The sequence below is a fragment of the Dendrobium catenatum genome, unplaced genomic scaffold (genome assembly GCF_001605985.2).
Source record: "Dendrobium catenatum unplaced genomic scaffold, ASM160598v2 fragScaff_scaffold_178, whole genome shotgun sequence".
NCBI classification, from domain to species: domain Eukaryota; kingdom Viridiplantae; phylum Streptophyta; class Magnoliopsida; order Asparagales; family Orchidaceae; genus Dendrobium; species Dendrobium catenatum.
Window position 1 is genome coordinate 271,619 of NW_021318640.1, and position 13,202 is coordinate 284,820.

The following is a 13,202-nucleotide window of genomic DNA, read 5'->3' on the forward strand; positions in this document are numbered from 1 at the left end:
CCTAATCACATCTCTTTCATTAATGGAAGATCCAAAAGATTTTAATGAAGCACCTTTATTTTACATCGCAACCCCTCTTCATCAAGGTGAGGTAATGGCTTCCTTTTATTAATATTATAATAATTGGTTAATGGTACTAAATAAATTTATTAATAATTTAAAATAAGCCTTCAAAAAGTAATGGTTTTCTTTTATTTATATTATAATGATGGAGTTAATGCTACTTAAAAAAAATATTGACAAATAATATATAGCCTTCTTTTATTTAATTCCATTCATTTTCCTTTTAATATTTAATTAAAATTTTCATTAGTTTGAATTTTTTTAATTATTAATTCATTTTGTGAATATTTTAATAAAATTTTAATTAATTTTCTATAGATATTTAATTTCATAATATCAATAATCTTAAAACTTATCTATCATACACAAAATTTAAACTTGATATTTTTATTTTATATTTTTTAATGATATAATAAAATATCAAAACACGTTGCTAACATAAAAATATAAAATAAAAGTGGCTTATCTTATCTCTTTTATTTTAATTTATCATATAAAAAATAAAAACTTATCAAATAAATTCAAATGGCTAATCACGGAATTTAGTTTTGGAGCGTTCCATTACACTTACAAGCATTGATAATTTATTGTGTAGTGGAAGAAAAATCAAAACGGTCCGAAGGGCATGGTCGTTGTCCACGTCACCCACGTCCGTCCTATCAAAAGCAAAAGTTAGTAGACGTGGAAATAATTATCATCAAATAGAGGTTTTAGTCATAATGTTACAGCTAACTAGCCAAGTCAACCTATAAAGAATAAATTCACCATGTTAGCTTGCAATTATGATATATTATAAAAGTCCATGAGGACGCCTGCCAACTATTGTGGACTGCTGCGGATGAATATGAACATTTAAAATTTATGATTTGTTTAGGATGTTTTTTTATTATTTTATAAAATTACCATAGAAAATTAATTTTTAAAATTATTGTAAAAAATATTATATTAGTGTTGCGTCAAGGAATATTCACGGCAGTAGAGAAATATAAAGTTTAGTGTCTCAGCATTGTACGAAGATCCAGCACGCATACAAATAAAAAGAGTGCGAAATTCACAAGAGACGCTTAGATTTTTATGTGGAAAACCACTGAAAAAGGGAAAAACTATGGGGCCTAGCCTAGTTTGAATGAATCCACTATTGTTTGCAGTCGATTACTATTGAGGCTTTTCCTTAGGGAGAAGGTCTTGTCTTGATGTACATCATATAAAGTACATTATATGGTGGGAATACAAAGAGTCACTGTTGACATATTTGGTTGGTCGGAAGGGCTATTGTCGGTGGGCGACAGAGGTCGGAATGATTGTAGTCGATGGGTGACGTAAGTCAGAAGGACCGTAGTTGGCTGGTGACGGGCAGAACTCCGGTGTCGAATAGGAATCCGGCGATAGGTGCAAGTCCTGTGTTGAGTAGAAGTCTGTTGATGGACAGAAGTCTTGCGTCGGATAGAAGTCCGACGAAAGTTCGGCAATGGGCAGAAGTCTAGCGTCTGGAAGAATTTTGGTGTAGGGTAGAAATCCGGCGACGAGCGGAGGTCCGACGTCGGGTAGGAGTCTAACGTCAGTCGGCGACCGGGCAGAACTCCGGCATTACGTAGAAGTCAGACGTCGGGTAGAAATCTGACGACGAGCGTGTCACGCCCCAAGATCTAACTTGGAAAGAATGTCAATTTATTTCTCAAACAATTTACCAGAGTTATCTAAAACCTTCAATTAAACAGTCTATCAACATCTATATAAAATTTAAAACTTCAATATACAAGTCAATTCATATCTCAAAAGGTCATGTACAATACTCAGGAAATACACTACAATCACCAGTACTGAAATCTATCCTGAACAGCACACAAATAGATAAGAGAGATGGAACAATATTTATAAGAGAACCCAAGATTTTTACGTGGAAAATCATGAAAAGGAGAAAATCCACGGGCCTAGCCTAATTTGAATGAATCCATTAGTATTGTACTCTATTACAAATGAGGCCCTTTCTTGGGGGGAAGGTCTGGGCTTGATGTACATTATATGAAGTAGATTACATGTTGGAAATACAAAGAGCCAATGTTGATGTGTTCGTTTGGTCGGGAGGACCATAGTCAGGGGACGGAGGTCAGAAGAATGTAGTCTGCGGATGACGTAAGTAAGGAGGACCGTAGTCAACTGGCGACGGAGGTCGGAAGGTCCATGTCTGACAATGAAGGTCAGAAGGACGACGTTAGGTAGAAGTCCAACAATGGAAATAAATCCATCTTCGGATATACGTCCAGCGAAAGTCCGATAACCGATAGAAGTCCAGTGTCGAGTAGAAACTTGGCGAAGAGTGAAGGTCCGACGTTGGGTAGAAGTCCGACGTTTGTTGGTGGCCGAGGAGAACTACAACATCACTTGGGCGGAGTTTCGGCGTCGGGAGGGAACTCTGTTGTAAATTAGAAAGAATTTTAGCATCCCGTGGAAGTTGGGTAGAATTCTGGCGTCCCGTGGAAGTTGGGTAGAATTCTGGCGTCCCGTGGAAGTCTGGTAGAATTCCGGCATCATTTGGAGTTCGGGCGGAACTCCAACGGTGATCGAGGAGGAGTCTCTTCCCTCCTATTCTTCTCTTCTTCTTGCTTCGGTCCCACTCACTGATGTGGCGTATCATGGTACCAGAATATTCCGGTGATATCATTACCTTACTTATATCTCCACTACCTCTTGCAGCTTTAGTTAGTTATTGCTTCTCTGCCAATTAGTGGCCAGCTCAGCATTTAGCATTTCTTTTAATACTTTTCTTTATTAGAATCAGCTATGTAATGCCTGGAGATAGCAGGTTTAGAGCAGACTTTTGAATACAACTACACTGGAATTACCTACACTTCCTCTCATTCTTCTCCTTCGTCTCCCTTTTGCTTGCTCTGCCTCTTCTTTCTTCTCTTTGTTTTTGCAGGTTCACTCGGTTTTCACACCAATTGGTATCAGAGCTCGGCTGTGAATCCAATGGCCGAAGGAAGCAAACGGAATGTGGAGGACGACCGAAGTCTGGAAGCTTTATGGACTGCCCAGAACAGTATGGCTCGATAGATGGAGGCGTTAACCACAGAGTTCTTTCGATTTTCAGCGAAAATGAGGACGGAGATTCGCTCCCTACGGACGAATCAACCACCGGCTGCAATGAGGAGGACACTCGCGCCGGCAACCACACCGGTGTTGCTCCCACATCGTGGCCGAATGTTTCATACCGTTGTTCCAGTAGTATCAGGATCTGATGATGAAGAAGGCGTCCAGCCACAGTTGGAAGTATCGGACTCAGCAGAGGAAGATGAACCAAATTTTTATGAACAGCCTCGCCGATACCCTCCACCACAGCGACAGAACTGAGAGTTTCGCATTAAACTGGACATCCCCTTCTTCGACGGGCGCTTACACATCGAAGACTACTTGGATTGGGAATGTGCTGTTGAAGCATTCTTTGATTACATGGAGATCGCGCCGGAGAAACAAGTCAAGTACGTCGCGTGCCGTCTTAAGGGCGGAGCGGGGGCATGGTGGATGCAACTCCTACAGTCCCGAAGGCGAGAAGGAAAGGGGAATGTCTCCAGCTGGTATCGGATGAAACGATTGCTGAGGGGGCATTTCTTACCCACTGATTTCGAGCAGATGTTATACATGCAGTATCAACATTGCAACCAAGGTGTTCGGACTGTTAGCGAGTATACAGAGGAGTTCTACCGATTAAGCGCCAGGAATAACTTGAATGAATCTGAAATGCAACTAGTCACACGATACATTGGGGGCCTTAAAGAAGCTATTCAGGATAAGCTTGAAATGAATTCGGTATGGACGCTTTCCCAGGCGGTTAACTACGCCCTTAAGGCTGAAATTCATCTCAACCGACAGCCGCGAGGAAATACTGCTCGGAAGATTACTGCAGAATCGAGTGGGGAGGCACATAAATCATCAGCAGTGGGCGGACACAAACCCACAATCCCATCCTCTGGAGGACCTGGCATTTTGGGGGCTGAACCTAAGCCGCCGTTGTATAACCGTCAGAAGACCCCCGTGCGGGATAACAATCCATATGCGAAGCCAGTAACGCTGAAGTGTTATCGCTGCTTTCAGCCGGGACATAAGTCCAATGACTGTCCTAATCGGCAGCAAGTGCAATTACTTGAAGGGGAACAAGGTGAGGAAGATTACATTGCAGAGCAAGTGAATGAGCAGAATTTTGAGGATCTTCAAGCTGATGATGGTGAACCACTCGCCTGCGTTATGGAGAAGTTACTAATAGCACCTCGTCAGGCAGGTGCGTCTCAGAGGCATGCTATCTTCCGAACCCGATGCACCATTGGCGGTAGCGTCTGTGATTTACTCGTCGACAGTGGGTGCACCGAGAATATCATTTCTCGGTCAGTGGTGCAGAAGCTTCACCTTAAGACGACGCGCAATCCCCATCCTTACAAGATCAGCTGGGTGAAGAAAGGTGTCGATATAGCTGTATTCAAAATATGTCGAGTCACTTTTTCCATAGGCAAAAGCTATGTCTGTGAAGTTCTATGTGACGTTTTAGATATGGATATCTGCCATATCATATTAGGACGGCCGTGGCAATTCGACATGGGAGCGGTGTATGACGGGCGTGCAAACACTTATACATTTGAATGGAAGCAACGCAAAATTCGGCTGTTACCCAGATCAGTTGTGGACGGAGACAAAGAATCGCCTGACAAATCCACCATGTTTGTGGTTAGTGGGCAAAGCCTTTTAAGCTCCTGGAAGGAATCATCTTGAATGTTAGCTTTGGTTGCATCTACCAATCAGGCAAATGCAGGACCCGCAGATCTTCCTACAGCCATCCACGACATCCTTCAGAATTACAAAGACGTGTGGCCGGCAGCATTACCGAATGAGCTTCCCCCGTTACGAAACTTACAACATCAGATTGATCTACAACCCGGTGCCAATCTTCCGAACTTGTCGCACTACAAAATGAGCCCGCATGAATACGAAGTACTCCGAGGCATTGTTGAAGAATTGCTTCAAAAGCAGCTGATTCAGCCCAGTTTCAGCCCTTGTGCCGTTCCCGCCCTGCTTGTACCCAAGAAGGATGGAAGTTGGCGAATGTGCGTTGATAGCCGAGCTATCAACAAAAATCACTACAAAATACCGCTTTCAAGTGCCTCGTCTTGAAGATATGTTGGATAAACTCGCCGGTGCCACACTGTTTTCAAAGCTAGATCTTCGAAGCGGCTATCACCAAATCCATATCCGACCCGGGGATGAATGGAAGACTGCATTCAAAACTCGAGATGGGTTGTTCGAGTGGCGGGTCATGCCATTTGGACTGTGCAATGCTCCGGCGACGTTCATGCGACTCATTAATGAGATACTCAGACCCGCTCTGGGGAGGTATTGTGTCGTTTATTTTGATGACATCCTTGTTTTTAGTCGTTCGCTGGAAGACCACTGCACTCACATTTCTCAAGTACTTGACATTTTAAGAGAACATAAACTGTATCTTAATTTAACTAAGTGTGAATTCGCCAAGAGTGCCGTCCATTTCTTGGGCTTCATTATCTCTAGCCAGGGCGTACACGTGGATCCTCAGAAGATTTGTGCTATTACTGACTGGCCAACTCCACGTTCCGTGACCGAGGTTCGCAGTTTCATTGGCCACGCCAACTTCTACCGTCGCTTCATCCACGGATTTAGCATCATAGCTGCACCACTTACTGAATGCCTCAAAGACAAGACCCTGCAATGGACGATGGATCAAGAGCGGAGCTTCAACACCCTCAAGACTGCATTAACAACAGCTCATGTATTGGCTATGTATGACTTCAACAAACCATTCCATGTCGACACCGACGCCTCATCTATAGGCGTGGGTGCAGTGCTCGCACAGGATGACAAACCTCTGGAATTTTTCAGTGAGAAGCTCAGCCCAGCTCGTCAAAATTGGTCGGCATACGAGCAGGAATTCTACGCCGTCGTCCGGGCCTTGAAGCAGTGGGAACATTACCTGTTACACCAGGACTTCGTCCTATGCAGTGACAACCATGCCCTTCAATTCATTAATAGTCAAAAGACTATGAACAAGATGCATACGAGATGGCTGACATTCCTCCAACGCTTCAGCTTTGTACTTGAACACAAATCTGGGACACAAAATGGGGTCGTCGACGCCCTCAGTCGCCGCACTGCGTTGATCACTCAGTTACAAGTTGACACACCCGGATTGGAAGCTCTGCAGGAGTTATATGGGTTAGACAGGGATTTCTCTGCTGCCTGGAACAGTTTGATAAGCAACCCGCCTATACCATTTGCTGACTTCTCCATTCGACATAACTTCTTATTCAAAGGGAATCAACTGTGTATTCCAGCATCCTCTTGGCGGGAACATTTGACCAAAGAATTGCACAGCGGTGGCCTAGCGGCACATCTCGGCCGAACAAAAACATTGGAACAAATGCAGAGCAGATTTTATTGGCCGCATCTCCGTCGGGACGTCACACGATTTGTGGAGCGGTGTCCTATTTGTCAATTGTATAAAGGAAATGCTCAGAATACTGGATTTTATACACCATTGCCGGTTCCGAATTCGATTTGGGAGGATGTCAGCATGGATTTCGTGTTGGTTTTGTCGAAAACCAAACGGGGAGCTGATTCGATTATGGTGATTGTCGACCGCTTCTCCAAAATGGCCCACTTTATAGCTTGTAAGAAGACTTTCGACGCCCTCAACGTTGCCATCCTCTTCTTCAAAGAAATCTTCCGTCTCCATGGAGTCCCATGCAGCATTACATCGGACCGCGATGTAAAGTTCGTCAGTCATTTCTGGCGAGAATTATGGAAAAGGCTCCGGACTGAAATCAAACTGAGCTCCGCGTATCACCCTCAGACGGATGGGCAAACTGAGGTTGTGAATCGCACATTAGGTAACATGCTGCGCTGCTTATCTCATGAACACCCAAAGCAATGGGATGACTACCTTGGCCAAGCCGAATTTGCGTATAATGCCATGTCAAACCGATCCACTGGACAATGTCCGTTCAGCATAGTCTATACGAAGTGCCCAAATCATGTGGTGGATATAGCAGTTATACCGCAATGCAAGAGTAAGGCAGCAACCCATACTACCGAGGCTTACACGAAATTGTTGCAAGACATAAGAAACAAGCTAGAAGCTGCCAATAGGACTTACAAGCAGCAAGCAGATCTCAGCCGGCGTGAAAAGATATTCCATCCAGGCGACCTCGTGATGGTTCGCCTTCGCAAGGAGAGATTTACACCCGGAACCTATTCAAAACTCAATCCTAGGAAGATAGGACCAGTTCCCATCGTGCGGCGAATCAACGATAATGCATACGTTGTGGACCTCCCACCTACAGTCCTTACACCATCGACGTTCAACGTATCTGACATTTTTGCTTATAAACCACCAGACACAGATATAATTCAAGATCTTTCCTCAGGCGAGGAATCTCCCACGGCGGGGGAGAACTGATGTGGCGTATCATGGTACCAGAATATTCCGGTGATATCATTACCTTACTTATATCTCCACTACCTCTTGCAGCTTTAGTTAGTTATTGCTTCTCTGCCAATTAGTGGCCAGCTCAACATTTAGCATTTCTTTTAATACTTTTCTTTATTAGAATCAGCTATGTAATGCCTGGAGATAGCAGGTTTAGAGCAGACTTTTGAATACAACTATACTGGAATTACCTACACTTCCTGTCATTCTTCTCCTTCGTCTCCCTTTTGCTTGCTCTGCCTCTTCTTTTTTCTCTCTGTTTTTGTAGGTTCACTCGGTTTTCACACCACTCACAAGAGAAATGAGTGGTCTATTTATAGATTTCCTTGAGTGGCATAGCTTGTAAATAGACGTGAGACCAGGGGCAGATAGGGAGTGATTGAATGGACGACTGATATTGAATCCCTTGATCGTGCACCGTTCATCAGGCATTTGAAGGCCTTAATGATGTCAAAATTCGGCGATCTTGGGCTCGTTGGATTCGTCTCGTCGAGCCGCTCGATTCGAGTATAAGCTTGTCAAATTCAGAAACTGTTTGGTAACTCAAATTGTGGTACGCACTTTCCAACAGCGCTTCGGGTCCTTGGTTTCGACTCATTTGAGCTCGGATTGAGTTGAATTTAATGTCATTTGGTTTGCCTTTCCGAGACGCTCAGTTTGACTATAAGCTTGCTGAAATCGGAGTTCAGATGCTCCCAGATTTAATTTTTGAAGTTTTCGGCTTGATTTTTGCCTCGAGATTTGTGCCCGATCAAGATAATTTTATGTTGACGTATCAAGGTATCTAATTTTAAATTATTTATTTATTTACCTATATTGATTTATGCTTCTTACACATAAAATTAATATATATGTTTTGTGGAGATTTTGAAAAATTTAATCGTCTATATATATTGTCACAAACGCAAGACCATTTGGTTGAAAGTTTAAGTTTTCAATAAAAAAACTAAGGTTAGCTGCATAAATTAATATTTTTTAATAATTTAATTCCGATGACATATAAATCATATGTGTTGAGTGTTAGAATATTCGTGGCAAGTTAAAGTCATAGCTTTGGACAAAGATCAAATACATACAAATAAAAGAATGGCATGAGAGACATCTAAGTTTTGTCTAAAATTTTTTGAGAAGGAAAAAAATCATGTCATTTGATCTAGTTGAAATAATTATATTAGTGTTTATCAAATGCTATAAATTATAATATTCCTTTTATTTTCGAACGTATTTACACAGTATAGTAATTAAACATGAACAATTAAGAATAGATTTCATGGCGGAAGAAGATTTTGAAGGTCAAAGGATATTTTTAAGGGTCGGGGAGATCTGATGAAAGCCAATGGAGACACATGAAGGCCAATTAAGTATCTAAAGGTAAGAGCTGATATGTGAATAATATTAGAGATCTATGAAAGCCATAAATAGAGGACGAGCAACGTATTGGTTCTGAAGCAGGCCATTAAACGAGGAAGTAGTTGGCATTACACTTCAAGACAATGTAGTAGATTTGCTTGAGGGCTTACGGAGTTACGGGTGTCAAAAAATTACCTGACTTGATAACTCGATGCAACTCAACCTAAAAAATTTATGTTATGGCCGACTCAACTAATTTTTTCATCTGGTTCGAGCGTAAAATCCTGATTTGTTTAATTATTATTTCAAGTTAGGGTTGATCAAAAAAACATAATATAAGCCAAATTTAACCCAAATATGTGCCATAAATATCGTGATTTTGTTTTAGGTATTGGTGTCTTCCCAATTTCGGCTTAAAATTAATTCAATAAAATAAGATAAAAAATAAATCAAACTCAAATTAGTGTCGATTTGAGTTGAATCGAGCTCGACGAGACTCGATCAACTCGCTCGAACATGCTCGAGGGAAAATCAAGACAAAAACGAGGTCAACACCTTATTACAAGAATCAAGCGTTCCAGATCGGTTTTGGAGTGAAGCTGTCTCCACGGCAATCCATCTAATTAATCGTCTTGCATCTCTAACAGGGAGATCTAATGAAAGCCAATGGAGACAGATGAATGCCAATTGAGTATCTTAAGGTAAGAGGTGATTTGTGAGTAATATTAGAGATATATGAAAGCCATAAATAGAGGATGAGCAACGTATTGGTTCTGAAGCAACTATTAGATGAAGAAATAGTTGGCATTACACTTAATACGATAGAAATTTTGGCATTACACTTAAGCTATTAAACTCACTAGGGGGAAAATGTGAAATTACGATAGAAATTTTGGCGAACTAATTGCCCACAGAAATTATTCATTAAAAAAAACTTTTAAAAAATTAATAGACGAATTTTCCACAATAAATGTGGTTGTGATCATTTATAAGCAACATAATTGTTAATGATATTATAACATAATAACCGTTAGCAAAATCCGTCTGAAAAAGCCACCGATAAAGGAACAATTATTACGTCCTCTGACCGGACGTAGAGCTACGTTCGGCCGCCAATAACATGTCGCCACGTACTCTTACTCTTTACCGCGCGGCCCGACGACCTCACCAGGACCGGAACCCGGGAATGCTATGTTCGCGTATTGCGAGGTATTACTCGGTATTGCTCGGTATTGCTTGGCAATAACGAGAAATACCGCTTTGTGAAGACCAATACCGAGTTGTACCGAGATTAGAAAAACTCGGTATTGCTCAGTATTTGCTCGGCATTTGCTCGGGTATTGGTTGTTGCCGAGCAAAATCGACCAATACCTAGCAATACTGAGCAATACCGAGCAATGCTGTCTAGGAAAAACTCGGTATTTTTTTGTATTGCTCGGTATAACTCGGTATTGGTTTCACATGATGATATTCCTCGTTATTATCAAATAATACCTAGCAATACCGAGCAAAAACCGAGTTTTTTGGCGGTGAGAGGACGTATCTCTACGTCAGGTGAGAGGATGCAATAAAAATTCCTTATTTGGACCATAGGCCTCAGTCTGCCATTTCCCTCTCTTTCATGTTCTCGGCCTTGTTGGTGCCTCCCTCTCTAATTTTTTGTCACAACTCTATTTTCCTTTATTTATTCAAAAATCTAAAGGTAAATCTTCATATCTTTCATCCTTGTGAATTAAAATTTGATATCGTATCTTATATTTAGTTTAGAATTGATTTAAATATTTCCGATCTGTGTACTCCTTTTTAAAATTTTTCATTAGATATGGGGTTTAAAAAATAGATATTATGCTGTATAAACAACATTTTGATGTAGATTCTTAAGTTAAGATAGGTTTAGACACTCTTACTTTATCATTTTATAATAATTTTTCATTTCAAATTAATTCATATAATTAAATTGCTCATATTAGCAATGGTTGGGCGAGGTTCGACTCGCATGAAAAAGATGTTTACATATATTATAAAATTAAGCGAGCGACCTCTTTGGATAGGTGAGGGTGTATGGGCAGAGTTGAGCAGAGAGTCTAGCATCCCATAGTAGACATAGTAGACAAAGCAGGACTTCTAACGTTGGGGGCATGGGCATCTCCATCCATACTAGTGGCTCAACTCCACACAGTGAGCATATGAGACATATGTTATGAACTTATAAGTCATGCAATTTTTTAGATACATATATTTTAAAATTTTTAAGCTAACTTATCATATTTTATCGCAAAAAGAAGTTTTTGGTAGAGAGCCTACTATTGTGTAGCTACATACTTGCACCCACCATCACCAAAAGGATTAGTCTTGAGTAGATCGACGAGATAATCCTGTATTAATAGTTGAAACTTATGAGACTAATGCTTCATTTGAGACATCTTTCTTATTGCTTTATGAAACAACTTTCTAGTATAAAAATTGTACTAATAAATTGCTTTATAAAGTAGTAAGAAAGTCATCCCAAACTAAGCCTAAAACTTCATTTGAGATAGATTTTTTTATTGTTTTTTAAACATTATTTTAGCACAAAAATTTTAATTTAAAAAATTTATAAAACAAATTATTTTAAAAAATAATAAAAATCTGTTCCAAACAAGCAGCCTAAAACACTCATCTATGAGTGGCTTCCCTTCTTCTCATGGCAATTCTCTCACAAATACCATACTCCTAAAAAAAATGGAGAGATTATTAGGTGCGGAGTGCGGACGGGGAGCAACAAGCATTGGCGGGGGGTCGGGATCGGTACCGAGCTCCCCCCAATGCTTGTGCGGACGGTGCGTACTCCGCACCTAATAATTTTTTTCAAAAAATGTGGTCCAATCTGTCCATATTTTGTTTTATCGCTTCTTTGCATCTTAGCCCTTCATCATGTGTCCATTTCTCCGCTGTTCTTTTATTAATTTGTAGTTGTTTGATCCCATCGCGTGCTTTATTCTATTGATTGGCTCAGTTAGACTCCACGAGAGCGAGAGCGGGAGTGGGATTCGCCGCGAGAGCGGGAGCGGGCCTCGCCACGAGAGCAGGAGCTCGACGAGCCGCTCGGCTCGACTCGTTTCATGAGACGAGTCTAGCTCGAGCTCATATTTAGAGCTACATCTGTGGCTTTCTTAATATAAACCATATCTAATACATCTGTTTTCCTAACCAAATCATCGAAAATCGATGCCTTATGTGACCAAATCATCTCCGGCAACTCTCTAAATAGTAGAATTGATATGCACCTATTAAGGTCAAAAAACTAAATGCTCTCTCTTTGCAAACAAACAACAAAACATTGGAAAGTTGCCAACAATTTCAAAGCCTAGGTTGTTTCAAAAAATTTTGCATGAAATGAGATCTCCAGTTTTTCATATTAAATGCAAGTAAACATCACTGCAACTCTTCCATAAAAAAAACTTTTTTTTTAGGGGGGCACGTGCCCCCCCCTGTGGTTAAACTGGATGCTCAGAGTGGAAGGACAATTTTTTTTATTGATTTTTTTTATAAAGGGATATGTAAGCCAAAATGATAACTTCAAAATTTTTTTCTTCTTTTTTACTAAACTTGGTTGGATAATTGTTAGTTAAATAATACATTTATTTATATTTTTCATTAATTTCTTAGGTTGTTTGGTTGCCTTGCAAAGGGAGTGTCAATTATTCCAAACACAAGAGTTTTGAGAATATTGATGTTTGATTTGAAATAAAATAAATGCAATGTAAAATTTTGATGCATTTGAAATTCACCATATAGTTCATTTTTTCTATATTTTGGAATACCCCTTAGTTGGACTAGTTCCAAATATAACATAATCTCATTGCAATTATGGCCCGTTGCTGCCATATGCATGCCGCTGACCACCGTCTCTGCCCACCACTAACAACCACCGCCACCTGCTATTGTTGCCCGCATTCGCTGGCCATACTAAGTTTTGTACTATATTCCTTTACACTTCGCTCATTTTAGACCGCATTCCTTTTTTCAGCAAATCAAACAACTAAATATAAAAATAAAGCTTATTTGAAGGAAAAAATTCTAGTGGGACATCTTATTGCGAAAAATATATTTCCATGTGACATGGCTTTTAAAAAATTAAAAATATGTAAACGTTTGACTTATTTTTGCCTTCCAGTTTTAACTTTTTAAGTCCAAAAATTAAAATAAATTTTTTTTATCAAATATCTTTCAATATTTTATTTACAGAAAACTTACTAAAAATTAAACCCATTCTATTTTTGTTGGCATCAAGAGGACTAGG